The sequence below is a fragment of the Papaver somniferum genome, chromosome 3, assembly GCF_003573695.1.
Source record: "Papaver somniferum cultivar HN1 chromosome 3, ASM357369v1, whole genome shotgun sequence".
In the NCBI taxonomy this organism is placed as follows: Eukaryota; Viridiplantae; Streptophyta; class Magnoliopsida; order Ranunculales; family Papaveraceae; genus Papaver; species Papaver somniferum.
This window is the reverse complement of record NC_039360.1, coordinates 98,763,308-98,784,407: the sequence shown is the minus strand read 5'-3', so window position 1 is coordinate 98,784,407 and position 21,100 is coordinate 98,763,308.

Sequence of the window (21,100 nt, the reverse complement as noted above, 5' to 3'; positions counted from 1 at the left end):
TTTAGATTCGAGAGATCAATCTGTAGTACTCCGGCCTAAATCAAGACAATGACCGTTCTAGAGTAAATTTGGTCACAAGAGAGGATGGGTTGATCTGTAGGAGGGAATCTGAGAAATGTGTGGAATCAATGGTAATCAAAGATTGTGGGTGTGTAAATTCTGAATACGATAAGCTCTGAGTGATTGAAATTGCTCAATTGAGAGTAGTTGCTCAATTGATGAGTTGATGATATCGTGTTGTCAGTTTGAAGTGAGATTGATGATACTGATGATGCTTCAATCATGATTCAGAGACTTATTTATATTGCTGCAATTATAGACACCATGATTCCATGAAGCGTGACAGTTGATGGAATCAAGGAGTGGGGAAGTGGAGATCGTGTTTGAAACCAGTTGCTCAACGTGTGGAGACTTGGTCGATTTTCCACCCACTACCTCGTGAATTTCTTCAACTGATTGCACGACTTGCTCACATTCCATCGTGTGTTTGAACACACGTACCGTAGACCGCCAGACCAAAACCCTAAGTGATATCCCCCAAGTGACACGATTGAAGTCTCGTGGTTTGATGGGACGATGAGTCCATGTAATCGTTGAGTTGAACATGATGTTCTGAAACTCGTGAATTGAACATGTCATAAGACAGAGGTATAGTTCTTACGATGAAGTGAGCAAGTATTTCTCATTCGGTAGATCGTTGAATATTGATTGTTGAATCAATATTCCTTGGTTTGAACAAATATTTATCATCTGAGCAAGTGTTTCTCATGTGATGAATTGTTGAATATTTGATCGTCTGAGCATGTGTTGCTCGTCTGATGGATTATTGGCAGCGTACCAAAAATAATGATTTTATGAAAAAATTCATGAATTTTGAGAAATTTGATGAATTTAGGGAGTTTCCATGAATTGAAGGAGTTTTCATGAGTTCAAGGAAGCAAAAAATATTAAAATAATAAAAAACAAGGGCGTGTGGGACCGTGGAAGGCATGGCCGGCCGGCTAGGGCCCGGTCCCACGAGTTTTCCTAATTTTTTAATATTTTTAGGTATTTTGATGATTTGAGGGAATTTTTCCTAATTTGAGAGAAATACCATGAAATCAAGGAATTTGATGAATTCAAGGAAAACTAATAATAAAATAATAAAACAAAGGGGCGTGTGGGACCGACTAGGGCATGGCCGGCCGGCCAAGACCCGGTCCCACAAGTTTTTCATAATTTATTTTATTTTATTATTATTTAATGATTTGTGCAAAAATACCATGAAATCAAGGAGTGTTTTCATGAAATTAGAGAAATAATAATAATAATAATAAAATAATAAAGAACCGTGGGTGTAGGGCCGGTTGGGACCAAGGCATGGCCGGTTGGCCAATGGTCACGCCCCACACTCCTTTCGTTAATTTTATATTATTTTTTATGGATTTATGGAAGTACCATGAGACCGAGGAGTTTCCTCAAGACGAAGGAGATTTGATAAAATGAGAGAATTTTCATCAAATCATGGAAAATAATAAAAATGCATTAAAAATATAAAATTGGCGTGGGATTGACCACGACACTGTCGGTCGATCGTGTGTCCGTGCTCCCAGCACCCTGGTCAATATTTTTAATTATTTATTATTTTCTTCTCTATTTTTCAAAGGTTCATCGTTTAGTTGTATTTTTGAAATACTCGTTCGTGCGGTGACTGTTAGTGTATCATCGTTGAATACACATTCACCATTTGAATCGGGGCTTACTTAGAGGTAGCTCAGACGCCCAGTTGTTGATTATTTATTACTAATTGTGGAATTCAATAGAGAATAATTCACAAAACTGAGTAATAAGATGTTTATTATTAATTCATAGGATCAGCTGAGGATTCGACTACGAATTCAGCATAATAAAGTGAGCATTACCATTCCATGAGATCGTATATTCGACCATAGAATCGGAGTAATTAAGGTTTATATATTACCATTTATGAGACCAGTTGTGGGTTCGATCATGAAATCGGAGTAATGAGATAATATAGTTATTGTTATTCTATGAGATCAAGCTGTGGATTCGATCATAGAATCAGAACAATTGTTATTGTCATTCCATGGGACCAGTCGTGGATTCAACCATGGGATAGGAGCGATTTTAATTAGGAATAATTAACTTTGTGGCTCTATACTAGAAGAGCAAGCTGTCTAGGAGCATTAATTATCCTGATACGAGCTTGCCGGTAAGTCATATCCTTTATATAGTCAGGGTAAACTTGTTGTTTGTTCCTGAAGACGTTATCGCTCTATACTAGCAGAGCAAGCTGTCTAGGAGCCGTCCATCTCGTGATTCTATATAGAAATAATCACTGAAGGTATTCAGTATTCATGAGATATGTCGTTTTCCAGTCGTGAGACTACATATCTACATGTACTCTGAGAGAAAGTACTCTCCGTTGAGAATTCGATGAGAGACCCGTGTCTCGATACTCACGTCTGATTGCTGAATCAGAGCTTCGTATAATTATGAGTTTATGAATTTATCCCTTGTTGAAAATCCACCATATACAATAATATGTGCTTTTAGAGTGTGTGTCACCGTACGTAAACTCCGGGTAGAATGGTGAGCTTCCCAACCTCCCAACAATAGAAGCACTATTTTGATCTCTTGAGTGCTATTTTATCAATCATGAATGGTGACGTCGAATTGCTAACTTACATACCACTTGTGATCTTGTTCGCAGTTAGCACCATCCACTTTATCTCTCTCTACACCAACAGGTCCATAGAAACACCATCATCATCAACAAGAGGAGCATCACAAATTCGAAGGAAAGTTGAAGACGTTTAAGGTTTACAAGCAACAGTACAGAAATGAGCAGATTTCAAATTTAAGTATAGCAACAAGACAAGGAGCAGAATTTTTACAAGTTGAAGACTATTGTACAAGAGCAAATATTATTAAGATGGGAATTCAAGAAGTTTGTGATATCGAAACATACAAGTTGTGAAGAATTGAGCGGTGAAGTACTTACACCGTGACCTTTGTATTTTATTTTAAGGAAAAAAAAAGTGAAAAGTGAAAAAAAAATCATTGCATCATATTTTTGTTTGTTTAGTTCGTTTTTGGTTTTGTATTTATTCAATAAAGCCAATGAAAGAAGAAATATCCGTAATGAAGTTTCAATCAACAAGGAATTAGAGGAAAGAATCATCATTGTCAAGATTCTACGAAGTTCAAGAGTTATCATCAAGAGTTGAAGACCGAAGACGTAGATGAAGACACCGATTGAAGACCAAAGATGTTTCTATGGATGTTGTGAGAGTGGTGTTAGATGCACATCGAACGGATAACGAGGTAAGTAAGCATATTCCCACCTTCGTTAAGTGGTTGATTTCCTTTCTTAGAGATCGTCAGAAAAAGGGTTTTCAAAACGAATAAAAGATGTGGGTTTTCAAAACAATTCAGAGGGTTTTTGCCTTCCTACTATTCAACGTGTCGCAGGATTCTCTCTTCATTCCTACCTCGACACATGTGTGACCCATAAAGAGCTATTTATTATTGAGAGCAACTTCATAAAACCCTTTCTTGTGAGGCAGAGTCGAGACTTTTGATCACTCCGAACCCGAATTTCTTTCGAGATGGCATGGTTATTTCTCTCTCAACTTTTAAGGATGAGATTGTGTTTATTTATGTGTCTAACTTCTTATGACTAGTGTGCAGAATCTCTATGTCTTCTTAGCGCGTTGGATGCTATCTTTTCGGAGAACTAGTAAGTTGGAAAAGCAGGTTTTGTGGGTATATCTCTAGTAAACCCTCACGGGAATTGTATGTATCCTTTAGAATAATTTGCGTTTGATTTGCTCGAGGACTAGCAAAGTCTAAGTGTGGGGGAATCTGATAGGTGTAATAAACACCTAGATTTATATCTATTGTTTATACTTTCTTTACGAGTTTTCATGTAAATTTTGTATCTTATGTGTGCTTTTGAGTCTTATAGCTACTTTGGAGTCATGCGGAGCAAAAGAAGAAGAAAGCACTCAATTGGAGCAAAAAGAACAGAAAGGTCATTTCACAGGCGCACACTATCTGCAGTCATGCAAGCCTTAAGGGACAACCTTGTTCATGTTTCAGAAATAAGGGCTGCCATTTTGGTGGTCTGTATTAATCTGCATGGTGTCGATAACAGTTTTGGTTCCTACCTAGCCCTAGATTGCAGGGTTCTCAATCATTATCTTCAGTCTCTTCTCGAATTCAGAGAAGTGAGAAAACGGCCGCTGCTGCAAAGCCAAGAGAAAGCTGAGAAGAACTGTGAATTCTGATGATTGAAGAAATCCAGACCAAGAAATCAGTAAAGAAGGAGATGATGAATCTGTTCGATCCATGGGTGTTAGTGAAAGAGAGATCGAGAAATGAAGAAATTAGGGTTTTATGAGTAGATGGCTAATCTCAGATTTGAGATTGAAGGAGCAGTTGAGAATCGAGAAATTCAGAAGAATGGGTTTTGAGTTTGGTGATGAATCAGAAACTGAGTAGGGAAGATGGTGAAGAATTGAATGTTCTGAGTTAGGGGTTCAAGCTCAGATGCAGAGAAGGTGTTGAAGTTGGAATTTCGAGCACCTAGTGGTGATTTCAACATCTACAGGGATGAATAGATCGGTGTTGTTGGTAATAGGTAACATCTGAAACAATTGCAGAGAAGAATAGGATTGCAGTCGAGATGGGCTAAGAAGGCAAGAAGAACACCGATCTTGAGTCGCAAACTGTATGGTTGGACAGAGTTAGCACCGGAATCAGAAGTGAACAGAAGACAAGCTGCTGCCATTGAAACTGGACGAATAGAGGAGAAATAAGGAGCAGTTAGAGTCTGTGCAGGTTTATGATGAATGGGTTTAGCTGAATTCGATCGAAAATTAAGTTGAAGAAAGAATTAAGAGTTGGTATTGTACAGGTTCATTCAGTGAAATCAGCTGGACAGTTTGGATATGTGATGAATGTTTCAGAGTTTGTGTATGGAATTGAATTGTGCAGGGAAGGAGTTGATTTGTGCAGCTGTCATGATACAGACAGTTCATAACCTTCACCAGTTTACAAGTCGCGTACGAGGTGTTTGCAAAATGGCCTCAGCGATCAGTTTTGCTATCGTATTTCTGCAGTTCTGCCGTGAATGGAGCTCGAGTGACTGATGGAGTTTGCTGTGAGTTTGGTTGCAGCTATTAATGGAGTCGGAGGATGATCAGAGCTACGGACTGAGCTTGGCAATGGATGGAGCTGAAGCTGAGCTCGAGATAACATTGAATGACTGGTGATGGGTGTTGCTGCAGTAATCAATGGAGAAGGCAGTGGTGAAGTCGAGAAGGGTATTGAATGAGTTTCTGTTGTTGCTGACCATGGCAGTGTTGATCGGAAATATGGAGTTGTATGTGTTTGAGGTACCGGTGATGTGATACGATGTTGCTACGGATCTCGATTTCTCTCATTATTATAGCTACGGATCTTCAATAACGATGATACTAAACTTACAACCTTTGGGACCATTGGAGTACTTGGAAGGACGAAGATTTCAAGAAGATTGGACTATGGAATAGGAGCCACTAAAGTTTATCTTTTTTGTATATGTATTAATAGTTTTGTCACTAAAATTGACAAAGGGGGAGATTGTTAGAGCATAGCTCGGTCAACATCGCATGCGTTTCTATATCAAGCATGTTTGTCAATGTTAGTGATCAAAACTATAAAGTCTTGATTTCTAGCCTATTAGCTAAGTCTCGGACTAGGATAGGAAAAGTGTAGTTGAGCTCAAGGACTTCATGGTGATTCAACGACAACGATGAAGATCTACGCCAAGGAACCGTGGAACTTCATCCACAAAAAGGTATGTGAATACTTGAACTTATCTATCACTCGAAAGTCTATCTATTCTTATCCTACTTCTTATGAGACAAAACTCGTATGCTATATAGGCTAGATAATATACACTTGATATTTCGATCTGAGTATTCATTGCTTATCTTTTACTCGAAATCATGTGTTGGTAAAGCTTTTCGCTTTGATTAGGTTTATCTTCACCGTTTTTAGACTTGGATAATTTAGTATGGATGGTTAATTGGGTTTTTGTGGCTTAGGTTCCGTAGGGTAGGTGTAGAGGTTTTGAAATGACAACAAAAAAACTTGAGTTAGGCTATTTAAACTTGAATTTTAGATAAGCTTGAAGATATAGATAGCTAGATTAATCGACACCCTTCAGATGACCCCAAATAGATGAATAAGGTGCTTGGAATTTTCAGTCAAATATAGATAGCTAGAGAAAAGGCAAGGAAAGACAAGATAAGAAAGAGGAAGGTGGAACTTTTAAGAGAAGAAGAAAAATTAAGTGCTAGTTAGGATCTGGATTCCCTTAAGGTAATAGTTGATTTTATTTCCCTTCTCAATTTCATTTCTTTTGCTTATTAGCTTTGATTAGTGAATATATTTCGTTTTATTGGTTAATATTCAAGTTAGGTTGTTTTAGATGGAATTGATCTTGTTGATAGGACGATGAAACCTAGGCAATTTTTTGATAGGTTAAACAATCTGGGTAATTTTTCTATGTCATACTTCTTAATTAGAAATTCGACCCTTTAGATTTTAATTAATTTTAAGTTTTATCCTGTAGAGCTTAGTGCTCGCACCTTTTAATCTGAAAAAGTATTACTTGCCAAAAAAACTTAAGCGCTAGAAAGTTATAGTCAAATTGTTGATGTAGATAATTTGAGAGTTTTGTAAGTTGTTCTGATTTAACTAGTTTAGCTCTTTGTGATTTTGACGGCCTCAGATACCAAGTGGATCAAAAAGGATAAGGTTTTGCATAGCAGAATTAAGGTAGGAACTTCTGTAATTTTTATGCAATCATGGTTGTTCAAATCTACTTGTTCCTTAATTCAATTTACGAAAGTCATTGATGAATCTTGTTATCTACCGGTTGATGTACAGACTTATATTCATTGATTTGTTTTGGGGCAATTTCTTGTATCCATTATTTGGAAAGGAGTATTATTGGAAAGGAGTATCAATATTATCGATGCTTGTGGTGTGGGAATGAAATTCCAAATGATTGAGTATACATGCAGTATTTCCTCAATATCACGGGATCGGAATGATCCCGATATATAATCTTATTTGCTTTGGGGACTTCCCCATTTTGCCGGTATGGAATGGTACCGAGGCCCGCCTTTGCTGGTAATATTTATTAATTTATTATTGTAGAGGAAGTCACGATATGTATACATGATTGTTTACTTTTAACTTTAATTTCATAGAGTTTGTGTATCCTTGAGTAGTGGGTTAAAATTAACTAAATGTTACAGTCTGGGTGATTGTTTTTGAAATATTTATTCTAAATATCCAATGAGTATGTTTTTTTTTATCACTTCGAATTCCGTTTTCAATGTTAGGTAATACTACTGCAGCGAAAAAGAAGAATATTCTATGTGGGTGGAGTTGAAGTATTATAGTATCTTGCAGTCGAGAAAACTTTCTTAGAAGTGTTTTTGGTGTTGTCTTATATTTATTTTGAGGTGATGTTCTTGACTGTTTGTGTGTAAGAGTAGTTAAACTTAACTATATATGTATATAAAATAGACGCACTCTTGTATATGTACATAATATGATTCCAGTTTGGTGTGATAGAATAAATAATAGTTCTAGATGTTGAGACTGTTATATGTTTAATTTCTTTCTCATTTTTTAACTAGGTGTCCCCGTGTTAGATTAATTTAGCATTTTTTATAACCAAATCAATTGATCAAATAGCATTCTATGACTAGGAAGCATAAACTTAGCGTCTTGCGCGCAGTTTCATGGACTAAATGGTATTTAGAAAATAGGCGCCACAGAATGGTATCAGAGCCCAAATCTTATATGGGCAGTGACTAAAACTATAATTTAAGACATGTAGTTTTCGAATTGATTTTTTATCTCTCCCTTTGTTGAATTTATATGAGTTGTGTGAATTTTATTGCATTGACTAACCCTATATTGAAGAATATGTATTTCCTTAATAGAAACAGAGAATGGCTAGTGATATTGGTAAACAGATCATTGAGGTTGATGGTGGTCCACATATAACGGAGGTGTGTTTCTACTCGGCAGGGCATAGAGGGTGGTCTTGGTCACATAGAACTGACAGTGTATGTACTCAACAAGGTACGGTTGGTAATTCTAATCAACAGGGAACAAAGGGTGATACAGGAAAGTATGGTGACAAAGGGTTTTTCGCGTCGACAAAGGGCAGAGGGTGGTTCTGGTCAGAGCTCTGAGTCTATCCAAATAGGTCACTGATAAAGCTTGTTGCAGACTTAGCTGAACATCAACGTCTATTAGAATCGAGGTTAATGGATATGCATACAAACATACTCAAGGTGGATCTACATCGACATACAAGGGAATACATCTCAACAGCTCAATGGAATAATCCTATGTCATAAAGAACTCAAAATCAATCTGGGAATTTGCTAGTTCAATATATAAAATTTTCACCCGATGATTTTGTGGATCCACTGATCTGGAGGAAGCAGAAAATTGGTTACGAAATGCATAGCATGTATTAGAGCATGTGGGAAGTGATAGAATTACTTGGGTTAATCTTGCCACATTCAAGCTTCGAGGAACTTCACTAGATTGGTGGAATGTAGCCAGGGTTCTGAAATAGGACCAATTTCTCGGGAGGGTTTAAATTTTATTTCTAACAAAAAAATGTTCACATGCAGCAAGGAACAGGAACGATCAGAGAATTCATGTATCTATCGAAGGGTGATATGTCTGTTAGTGCATATGCAAGGTTGTCACGGTATGCACCTGAATTAATTTCCACGGAAGAAGCAAATGCAAAAGGGTTTATAGAGGCTTGAATCTGCAGATGATGAAACTATAGATAGCCGGTCTACAAATTAGAGCGTGCAGGAAGCATTAAGTCGATCCCTAGATATCGAAAGAGAAACTTCTGTACCAATTCGATCGATCCAGAATGGAGGAAGACCCAAAGGGAAACACAAAATTGAGAATTACCTCAACAATCTCAGGAGAGAGAAGGCCAAACAAAAATGCAAATGGTAATATCAGTTTCAAATCAGACTTCCGTTAGATCCCGGGGCAGCAGTGGCAAATGGGAATGCCAAACACCTTTTTAGCCCATCCAAGACCGGATATAATGCAATCCACCGCTCCTAGAAACAAGGAATAATTTTAGACCAGAAGCAAGAGTGGTTAGAATGCGACCAGTGGAATTAAGTCATGTGGAGTGTATAACTGCCCAAGACACAGTCATATGAAAGGAATTGTCCGAATTAGCAGGAGATCACCATAACAACAAGGGATGTTATACTCTGTGATACAAGAAAATTTGTGTACGTAAGGGAAACACAAGAAGGGGTCGTTCTGCAGCTAGTAAAGTTGTGGAAGGTATTAATAACTATTATTACATCATTTACTTCATTTTGATCGAAGTTATCCTAACATGCATCGTTGACTCATGCATTATATAAGTTCAATATTAAATTTGGATGACCAAATTTTTAGGTAGGGATAATGTAGTGATCAACAATTTTGACGCATGGCTTATTAATCTAACATTATTATTTATTTATTTTATTTTGTTATCATCATTTTCTGACTAGATATTCGTTTTTAGACTTGGATAATTTAGTATGGTTTAATTGGTTTTTGTGGCTTAGGTTCCGTAGAGTAGTAGTGTAGAGGTTTTGAAATGACAACAAAAAAAACTTGATTAGGCTATTTAAACTTGAATTTTAGATAAGCTTGAAGATATAGATAGCTAGATTAATCGACACCTTCAGATGACCCCAAATAGATGAATAAGGTGCTTGGAATTTTCAGTCAAATATAGAGCTAGAGAAAAGGCAAGGAAAGACAAGATAAGAAAGAGGAAAGGTGGAACTTTTAAGAGGAAGAAGAAAAATTAAGTGCAGTTAGGATCTGGATTCCCTTAAGGTAATAGTTGATTTTATTTCCCTTCTCAATTCATTTCTTTTTTGCTTATTAGCTTTGATTAGTGAATATATTTCGTTTTTTGGTTAATATTCAAGTTAGGTGTTTTAGATGGTGAATTGATCTTGTTAATAGGACGATGAAACCTAGGCAATTTTTGATAGGTTAACAATCTGGGTAATTTTTCTATGTCATACTTCTTAATTAGAAATTCGACCCTTTAGATTTAATTAATTTTAGGTTTATCCTGTGAGCTTAGTGCTCGCACCTTTAATCTGAAAAAGTATACTTGCCAAAAAACATTAAGCGCTAGAAAGTATATAGTCAAATTGTTTGATGTAGATAATTTGAGAGTTTTGTAAGTGTTCTGATTTAACTAGTTTAGCTTCTTTGTGATTTTGACGGCCTCAGTATACCAAGTGGATCAAAAAGGATAAGGTTTGCATAGAAGAATTAAGGTAGGAACTTCTGTAATTTTACTGCAATCATGGTTGTTCAAATCTACTTGTTCCTTAATTCAATTTACGAAAGTCATGATGAATATTGTTATCTACCGGTTGATGTACAGACTATATTCATTGATTTGTTTTGGTGCAATTTCTTGTATCCATTATTTGGAAAGGAGTATTATTTGGAAAGGAGTATGATTTATCGATGCTTGTTGTGTGTGGGAATGAAATTCCCAAATGATTGAGTATACAGTCAGTATTTTCCTCAATATCACGGGATCGGAATGATCCGATATAATCTTATTATGCTTTGGGGACTTCCCCATGTTTGCCGGTATGGAATGGTACCGAGGCCCGGCCTTTGCTGGTAATATTATTGTAGAGGAAGTCACGATATGTATACATGATTGTTACTTTTAACTTAATTTCATAGAGTTTGTGTATCCTTGAGTAATGGGTTAAAATTAACATAAATGTTTACAGTCTGGGTGATTGTTTTTGAAATATTTATTCTAAATATCCAATGAGTATGTTTTTATTTTATCACTTCGAATTCCGTTTTCAATGTTAGGTAATACTACTGCAGCGAACAAAGAAGAATATTCTATGTGGGTGGAGTGAAGTATTATAGTATCTTGCAAGTCGAGAAAACTTTCTTTTAGAAGTTGTTTTGGTGTTTGTCTATATTTATTTTGAGGTGATGTTTTCTTGACTGTTTTGTAAATAGTAGTTAAACTTTAAATATATGTATATAAATAGAGCACTCTTGTATATGTACATAATATGATTCCAGTTTGGTGTTGATAGAATAAATAAATAGTTCTAGATGTTGAGACTGTTATATGTTTAATTCTTTCTCATTTTTTAACTAGGTGTCCCCGTGTTAGATTAATTTAGCTTTTTTATAACCAAATCAATTGATCAAATAGCATTCTATGACTAGGAAGCTATAAACTTAGCGTCTTGCGCGCAGTTTTCAGACAATGGTATTTAGAAATAGGGCGCCACAGAATTGGTATCAGAGCCCAGATCTTATATGGGCAGTGACTAAAAACTATAATTTAAAAGACATGTAGTTGTCGAATTGATTTTTTATCTCTCCCTTGTTGAATTTATATGAGTTTGTGAATTTTATGCATTGACTAACCCTATATTGAAGAATATATATTCCTTAATAGAAAACAGAGAATGGCTAGTGATATTGGTAAACAGATCATTGAGGTTGATGGTGGTCCACATATAACGGAGGGTGTTTCTACTCGGCAGGGCATAGAGGGTGGTCTTGGTCAACATAGAACTGACAATGTATGTACTCAACAAGGTACGGTTGGTAATTCTAATCAACAGGGAACAAAGGGTGATACAGGAAAGTATGTGACAAAGGGTTTTTCGCGTCGACAAAGGGCAGAGGGTGGTTCTGGTCAGAGCTCTGAGTCTACAAATAGGTCAACTGATACAGCTTGTTGCAGACTTAGCTGAACATCAACGTCTATTAGAATCTAGGTTAATGGATATGCATACAAAACATACTCAAGGTGGATCTACATCGACATAACAAGTGAATACATCTCAAACAGCTCAATGGAATAATCCTATGTCATAAGAACTCAAAATCAATCTGGGAATTTGCTAGTTCAATATATAAAATTTTCACCCGATGATTTGTGGATCCACTGATCTGAGAGGAAGCAGAAAATTGGTTACGAAATGCAGAGCATGTATTAGAGCATGTGGGAAGTGATAGAAGTACTTGGGTTAATCTTGCCACATTCAAGCTTCGAGGAACTTCACTAGATTGGTGGAATGTAGCCAAGGGTTCTGAAATAGGACCAATTTCTCGGGAGGGGTTTAAATTTTTATTTCTACAAAAAAATGTTCCACATGCAGCAAGGAACGGGAAACGATCAGAATTCATGTATCTATCGAAGGGTGATATGTCTGTTAGTGGCATATGCAAGGTTGTCACGGTATGCACCTGAATTAATTTCCACGGAAGAAGCAAATACAAAAGGGTTTATAGAGGCTTGAATCTGCAGATGAAACTATAGATAGCCGGTCTACAAATTAGAGCGTGCAGGAAGCATTAAGTGGATCCCTAGATATCGAAAGAGAAACTTCTGTACCAATTCGATCGATCCAGAATGAGGAAGACCAAAGGGAAACACAAATTGAGAATTACCTCAACAATCTCAGGAAGAGAAGGCCAAACAAAAATGCAAATGGTAATATCAGTTTCAAATCAGACTCCCGTTAGATCCCCGGGGCAGCAGTGGCAAATGGGAATGCCAACACCTTTTTAGCCCATCCAAGACCGGATATAATGCAATCCACCGCTCCTAGACAACAAGGAATAATTATTAGACCAGAAGCAAGAGTGGTTAGAATGCGACCAGTGGAATTAAGTCATGTGGAGTGTTATAACTGCCAAGACACAGGTCATATGAAAAGGAATTGTCCGAAATTAGCAGGATCACCATCATAACAACAAGGGATGTTATACTCTGTGATACAAGAAAATTTGTGTACGTAAGGGACAACACAAGAAGGGGTCGTTTCTGCAGCTAGTAAAGTTGTGGAAGGTATATTAATAACTATTATTACATCATTTACTTCATTTTTGATCGAAGTTATCCTAAACATGCATCGTTGACTCATGCATTATATAAGTTCAATATTAATTTGGATGACCAAATTTCTTTTAGGTAGGGATAATGTAGTGATCAACAATTTTGACGCATGGCTTATTACTAACATTATTATTATTTATTTTATTTTATTTTGTTATCATCATTTTCTGACTTGATATTCGTTTTTAGACTTGGATAATTTAGTATGGATGGTTAATTGGGTTTTTGTGGCTTAGGTTCCGTAGAGTAGGTGTAGAGGTTTTGAAATGACAACAAAAAAAACTTGAGTTAGGCTATTTAAACTTGAATTTTAGATAAGCTTGAAGATATAGATAGCTAGATTAATCGACACCCAGATGACCCCAAAGATGAATAAGGTGCTTGGAATTTTCAGTCAAATATAGATAGAGAAAAGGCAAGGAAAGACAAGATAAGAAAGAGGAAAGGTGGAACTTTTAAGAGGAAGAAGAAAAATTAAGTGCTAGTTAGGATCTGGATTCCCTTAAGGTAATAGTTGATTTTATTTCCCTTCTCAATTTCATTTCTTTTTGCTTATTAGCTTTGATTAGTGAATATTTCGTTTTATTTGGTTAATATTCAAGTTAGGTGTTTTAGATGGTGAATTGATCTTGTTGATAGGACGATGAAACCTAGGCAATTTTTGATAGGTTAAACAATCTGGGTAATTTTTCTATGTCATACTTCTTAATTAGAAATTCGACCCTTTTAGGTTTTAATTAATTTTAGGTTTATCCTGTAGAGCTTAGTGCTCGCACCTTTTAATCTGAAAAAGTATTACTTGCCAAAAAACATTAAGCGCTAGAAAGTTATGTCAAGTTGTTTGATGTAGATAATTTGAGAGTTTTGTAAGTTGTTCTGATTTAACTAGTTTAGCTTCTTTGTGATTTTGACGGCCTCAGTATACCAAGTGGATCAAAAAGGATAAGGTTTTGCATAGCAGAATTAAGGTAGGAACTTCTGTAATTTTACTGCAATCGTGGTTGTTCAAATCTACTTGTTCCTTAATTCAATTTACGAAAGTCATTGATGAATATTGTTATCTACCGGTTGATGTACAGACTTATATTCATTGATTTGTTTTGGTGCAATTTCTTGTATCCATTTTTGGAAAGGAGTATTATTTGGAAAGGAGTATGAATATTTATCGATGCTTGTTGTGTGTGGGAATGAAATTCCCAAATGATTGAGTATACATGTCAGTATTTTCCTCAATATCACGGGATCAGAATGATCCCGATATATAATCTTATTATGCTTTGGGGACTTCCCCATGTTTGCCGGTATGGAATGGTACCGAGGCCCGGCCTTTGCTGGTAATATTTATTGTAGAGGAAGTCACGATGTGTATACATGATTGTTTACTTTTAACTTTAATTTCATAGAGTTTGTGTATCCTTGAGTATGGGTTAAATTAACATAAATGTTTACAGTCTGGGTGATTGTTTTTGAAATATTTATTCTAAATATCCAATGAGTATGTTTTTATTTTATCACTTCGAATTCCGTTTTCAATGTTAGGTAATACTACTGCAGCGAACAAAGAAGAATATTGTATGTGGGTGGAGTGAAGTATTATAGTATCTTGCAAGTCGAGAAAACTTTCTTTTAGAAGTTGTTTTTGGTGTTTGTCTATATTTATTTTGAGGTGATGTTTTCTTGACTGTTTTGTAAATAGTAGTTAAACTTTAACTATATATGTATATAAAATAGACGCACTCTTGTATATGTACATAATATGATTCCAGTTTGGTGTTGATAGAATAAATAAATAGTTCTAGATGTTGAGACTGTTATATGTTTAATTCTTTCTCATTTTTTAACTAGGTGTCCCCGTGTTAGATTAATTTAGCATTTTTTATAACCAAATCAATTGATCAAATAGCATTCTATGACTAGGAAGCTATAAACTTAGCGTCTTGCGCGCAGTTTCATGGACTAAATGGTATTTTAGAAAATAGGGCGCCACAGAATTGGTATCAGAGCCCAGATCTTATATGGGCAGTGACTAAAAACTATAATTTAAAAGACATGTAGTTGTCGAATTGATTTTTTTATCTCTCCCTTTGTTGAATTTATATGAGTTTGTGAATTTTATTGCATTGACTAACCCTATATTGAAGAATATGTATTTCCTTAATAGAAAACAGAGAATGGCTAGTGATATTGGTAAACAGATCATTGAGGTTGATGGTGGTCCACATATAACGGAGGGTGTTTCTACTCGGCAGGGCATAGAGGGTGGTCTTGGTCAACATAGAACTGACAATGTATGTACTCAACAAGGTACGGTTGGTAATTCTAATCAACAGGGAACAAAGGGTGATACAGGAAAGTATGTGACAAAGGGTTTTTCGCGTCGACAAAGGGCAGAGGGTGGTTCTGGTCAGAGCTCTGAGTCTATCCAAATAGGTCAACTGATAAAGCTTGTTGCAGACTTAGCTGAACATCAACGTCTATTAGAATCTAGGTTAATGGATATGCATACAAAACATACTCAAGGTGGATCTACATCGACATAACAAGTGAATACATCTCAAACAGCTCAATGGAATAATCCTATGTCATAAAGAACTCAAAATCAATCTGGGAATTTGCTAGTTCAATATATAAAATTTTCACCCGATGATTTTGTGGATCCACTGATCTGGAGGAAGCAGAAAATTGGTTACGAAATGCAGAGCATGTATTAGAGCATGTGGGAAGTGATAGAAGTACTTGGGTTAATCTTGCCACATTCAAGCTTCGAGGAACTTCACTAGATTGGTGGAATGTAGCCAAGGGTTCTGAAATAGGACCAATTTCTCGGGAGGGGTTTAAATTTTTATTTCTACAAAAAAATGTTCCACATGCAGCAAGGAACAGGAAACGATCAGAATTCATGTATCTATCGAAGGGTGATATGTCTGTTAGTGCATATGCAAGGTTGTCACGGTATGCACCTGAATTAATTTCCACGGAAGAAGCAAATGCAAAAGGGTTTATTAGAGGCTTGAATCTGCAGATGAAACTATAGATAGCCGGTCTACAAATTAGAGCGTGCAGGAAGCATTAAGTCGATCCCTAGATATCGAAAGAGAAACTTCTGTACCAATTCGATCGATCCAGAATGGAGGAAGACCAAAGGGAAACACAAAATTGAGAATTACCTCAACAATCTCAGGAGAGAGAAGGCCAAACAAAAATGCAAATGGTAATATCAGTTTCAAATCAGACTTCCGTTAGATCCCCGGGGCAGCAGTGGCAAATGGGAATGCCAACACCTTTTTAGCCCATCCAAGACCGGATATAATGCAATCCACCGCTCCTAGACAACAAGGAATAATTATTAGACCAGAAGCAAGAGTGGTTAGAATGCGACCAGTGGAATTAAGTCATGTGGAGTGTTATAACTGCCAAGACACAGGTCATATGAAAAGGAATTGTCCGAAATTAGCAGGATCACCATCATAACAACAAGGGATGTTATACTCTGTGATACAAGAAAATTTGTGTACGTAAGGGACAACACAAGAAGGGGTCGTTTCTGCAGCTAGTAAAGTTGTGGAAGGTATATTAATAACTATTATTACATCATTTACTTCATTTTTGATCGAAGTTATCCTAAACATGCATCGTTGACTCATGCATTATATAAGTTCAATATTAATTTGGATGACCAAATTTCTTTTAGGTAGGGATAATGTAGTGATCAACAATTTTGACGCATGGCTTATTAATCTAACATTATTATTATTTATTTTATTTTATTTTGTTATCATCATTTTCTGACTAGATATTCGTTTTTAGACTTGGATAATTTAGTATGGATGGTTAATTGGGTTTTTGTGGCTTAGGTTCCGTAGAGTAGGTGTAGAGGTTTTGAAATGACAACAAAAAAAACTTGAGTTAGGCTATTTAAACTTGAATTTTAGATAAGCTTGAAGATATAGATAGCTAGATTAATCGACACCCTTCAGATGACCCCAAATAGATGAATAAGGTGCTTGGAATTTTCAGTCAAATATAGATAGCTAGAGAAAAGGCAAGGAAAGACAAGATAAGAAAGAGGAAAGGTGGAACTTTTAAGAGGAAGAAGAAAAATTAAGTGCTAGTTAGGATCTGGATTCCCTTAAGGTAATAGTTGATTTTATTTCCCTTCTCAATTTCATTTCTTTTTGCTTATTAGCTTTGATTAGTGAATATATTTCGTTTTATTTGGTTAATATTCAAGTTAGGTGTTTTAGATGGTGAATTGATCTTGTTAATAGGACGATGAAACCTAGGCAATTTTTGATAGGTTAAACAATCTGGGTAATTTTTCTATGTCATACTTCTTAATTAGAAATTCGACCCTTTTAGATTTTAATTAATTTTAGGTTTATCCTGTAGAGCTTAGTGCTCGCACCTTTTAATCTGAAAAAGTATTACTTGCCAAAAAACATTAAGCGCTAGAAAGTTATAGTCAAATTGTTTGATGTAGATAATTTGAGAGTTTTGTAAGTTGTTCTGATTTAACTAGTTTAGCTTCTTTGTGATTTTGACGGCCTCAGTATACCAAGTGGATCAAAAAGGATAAGGTTTTGCATAGAAGAATTAAGGTAGGAACTTCTGTAATTTTACTGCAATCATGGTTGTTCAAATCTACTTGTTCCTTAATTCAATTTACGAAAGTCATTGATGAATATTGTTATCTACCGGTTGATGTACAGACTTATATTCATTGATTTGTTTTGGTGCAATTTCTTGTATCCATTATTTGGAAAGGAGTATTATTTGGAAAGGAGTATGAATATTTATCGATGCTTGTTGTGTGTGGGAATGAAATTCCCAAATGATTGAGTATACATGTCAGTATTTTCCTCAATATCACGGGATCGGAATGATCCCGATATATAATCTTATTATGCTTTGGGGACTTCCCCATGTTTGCCGGTATGGAATGGTACCGAGGCCCGGCCTTTGCTGGTAATATTTATTGTAGAGGAAGTCACGATATGTATACATGATTGTTTACTTTTAACTTTAATTTCATAGAGTTTGTGTATCCTTGAGTAATGGGTTAAAATTAACATAAATGTTTACAGTCTGGGTGATTGTTTTTGAAATATTTATTCTAAATATCCAATGAGTATGTTTTTATTTTATCACTTCGAATTCCGTTTTCAATGTTAGGTAATACTACTGCAGCGAACAAAGAAGAATATTCTATGTGGGTGGAGTGAAGTATTATAGTATCTTGCAAGTCGAGAAAACTTTCTTTTAGAAGTTGTTTTTGGTGTTTGTCTATATTTATTTTGAGGTGATGTTTTCTTGACTGTTTTGTAAATAGTAGTTAAACTTTAACTATATATGTATATAAAATAGACGCACTCTTGTATATGTACATAATATGATTCCAGTTTGGTGTTGATAGAATAAATAAATAGTTCTAGATGTTGAGACTGTTATATGTTTAATTCTTTCTCATTTTTTAACTAGGTGTCCCCGTGTTAGATTAATTTAGCATTTTTATAACCAAATCAATTGATCAAATAGCATTCTATGACTAGGAAGCTATAAACTTAGCGTCTTGCGCGCAGTTTCATGGACTAAATGGTATTTTAGAAAATAGGGCGCCACAGAATTGGTATCAGAGCCCAGATCTTATATGGGCAGTGACTAAAAACTATAATTTAAAAGACATGTAGTTGTCGAATTGATTTTTTTATCTCTCCCTTTGTTGAATTTATATGAGTTTGTGAATTTTATTGCATTGACTAACCCTATATTGAAGAATATATATTTCCTTAATAGAAAACAGAGAATGGCTAGTGATATTGGTAAACAGATCATTGAGGTTGATGGTGGTCCACATATAACGGAGGGTGTTTCTACTCGGCAGGGCATAGAGGGTGGTCTTGGTCAACATAGAACTGACAATGTATGTACTCAACAAGGTACGGTTGGTAATTCTAATCAACAGGGAACAAAGGGTGATACAGGAAAGTATGTGACAAAGGGTTTTTCGCGTCGACAAAGGGCAGAGGGTGGTTCTGGTCAGAGCTCTGAGTCTATCCAAATAGGTCAACTGATACAGCTTGTTGCAGACTTAGCTGAACATCAACGTCTATTAGAATCTAGGTTAATGGATATGCATACAAAACATACTCAAGGTGGATCTACATCGACATAACAAGTGAATACATCTCAAACAGCTCAATGGAATAATCCTATGTCATAAAGAACTCAAAATCAATCTGGGAATTTGCTAGTTCAATATATAAAATTTTCACCCGATGATTTTGTGGATCCACTGATCTGGAGGAAGCAGAAAATTGGTTACGAAATGCAGAGCATGTATTAGAGCATGTGGGAAGTGATAGAAGTACTTGGGTTAATCTTGCCACATTCAAGCTTCGAGGAACTTCACTAGATTGGTGGAATGTAGCCAAGGGTTCTGAAATAGGACCAATTTCTCGGGAGGGGTTTAAATTTTTATTTCTACAAAAAAATGTTCCACATGCAGCAAGGAACGGGAAACGATCAGAATTCATGTATCTATCGAAGGGTGATATGTCTGTTAGTGCATATGCAAGGTTGTCACGGTATGCACCTGAATTAATTTCCACGGAAGAAGCAAATGTATACATGATTGTTTACTTTTAACTTTAATTTCATAGAGTTTGTGTATCCTTGAGTAATGGGTTAAAATTAACATAAATGTTTACAGTCTGGGTGATTGTTTTTGAAATATTTATTCTAAATATCCAATGAGTATGTTTTTATTTTATCACTTCGAATTCCGTTTTCAATGTTAGGTAATACTACTGCAGCGAACAAAGAAGAATATTCTATGTGGGTGGAGTGAAGTATTATAGTATCTTGCAAGTCGAGAAAACTTTCTTTTAGAAGTTGTTTTTGGTGTTTGTCTATATTTATTTTGAGGTGATGTTTTCTTGACTGTTTTGTAAATAGTAGTTAAACTTTAACTATATATGTATATAAAATAGACGCACTCTTGTATATGTACATAATATGATTCCAGTTTGGTGTTGATAGAATAAATAAATAGTTCTAGATGTTGAGACTGTTATATGTTTAATTCTTTCTCATTTTTTAACTAGGTGTCCCCGTGTTAGATTAATTTAGCATTTTTTATAACCAAATCAATTGATCAAATAGCATTCTATGACTAGGAAGCTATAAACTTAGCGTCTTGCGCGCAGTTTCATGGACTAAATGGTATTTTAGAAAATAGGGCGCCACAGAATTGGTATCAGAGCCCAGATCTTATATGGGCAGTGACTAAAAACTATAATTTAAAAGACATGTAGTTGTCGAATTGATTTTTTTATCTCTCCCTTTGTTGAATTTATATGAGTTTGTGAATTTTATTGCATTGACTAACCCTATATTGAAGAATATGTATTTCCTTAATAGAAAACAGAGAATGGCTAGTGATATTGGTAAACAGATCATTGAGGTTGATGGTGGTCCACATATAACGGAGGGTGTTTCTACTCGGCAGGGCATAGAGGGTGGTCTTGGTCAACATAGAACTGACAATGTATGTACTCAACAAGGTACGGTTGGTAATTCTAATCAACAGGGAACAAAGGGTGATACAGGAAAGTATGTGACAAAGGGTTTTTCGCGTCGACAAAGGGCAGAGGGTGGTTCTGGTCAGAGCTCTGAGTCTATCCAAATAGGTCAACTGATACAGCTTGTTGCAGACTTAGCTGAACATCAACGTCTATTAGAATCTAGGTTAATGGATATGCATACAAAACATACTCAAGGTGGATCTACATCGACATAACAAGTGAATACATCTCAAACAGCTCAATGGAATAATCCTATGTCATAAAGAACTCAAAATCAATCTGGGAATTTGCTAGTTCAATATATAAAATTTTCACCCGATGATTTTGTGGATCCACTGATCTGGAGGAAGCAGAAAATTGGTTACGAAATGCAGAGCATGTATTAGAGCATGTGGGAAGTGATAGAAGTACTTGGGTTAATCTTGCCACATTCAAGCTTCGAGGAACTTCACTAGATTGGTGGAATGTAGCCAAGGGTTCTGAAATA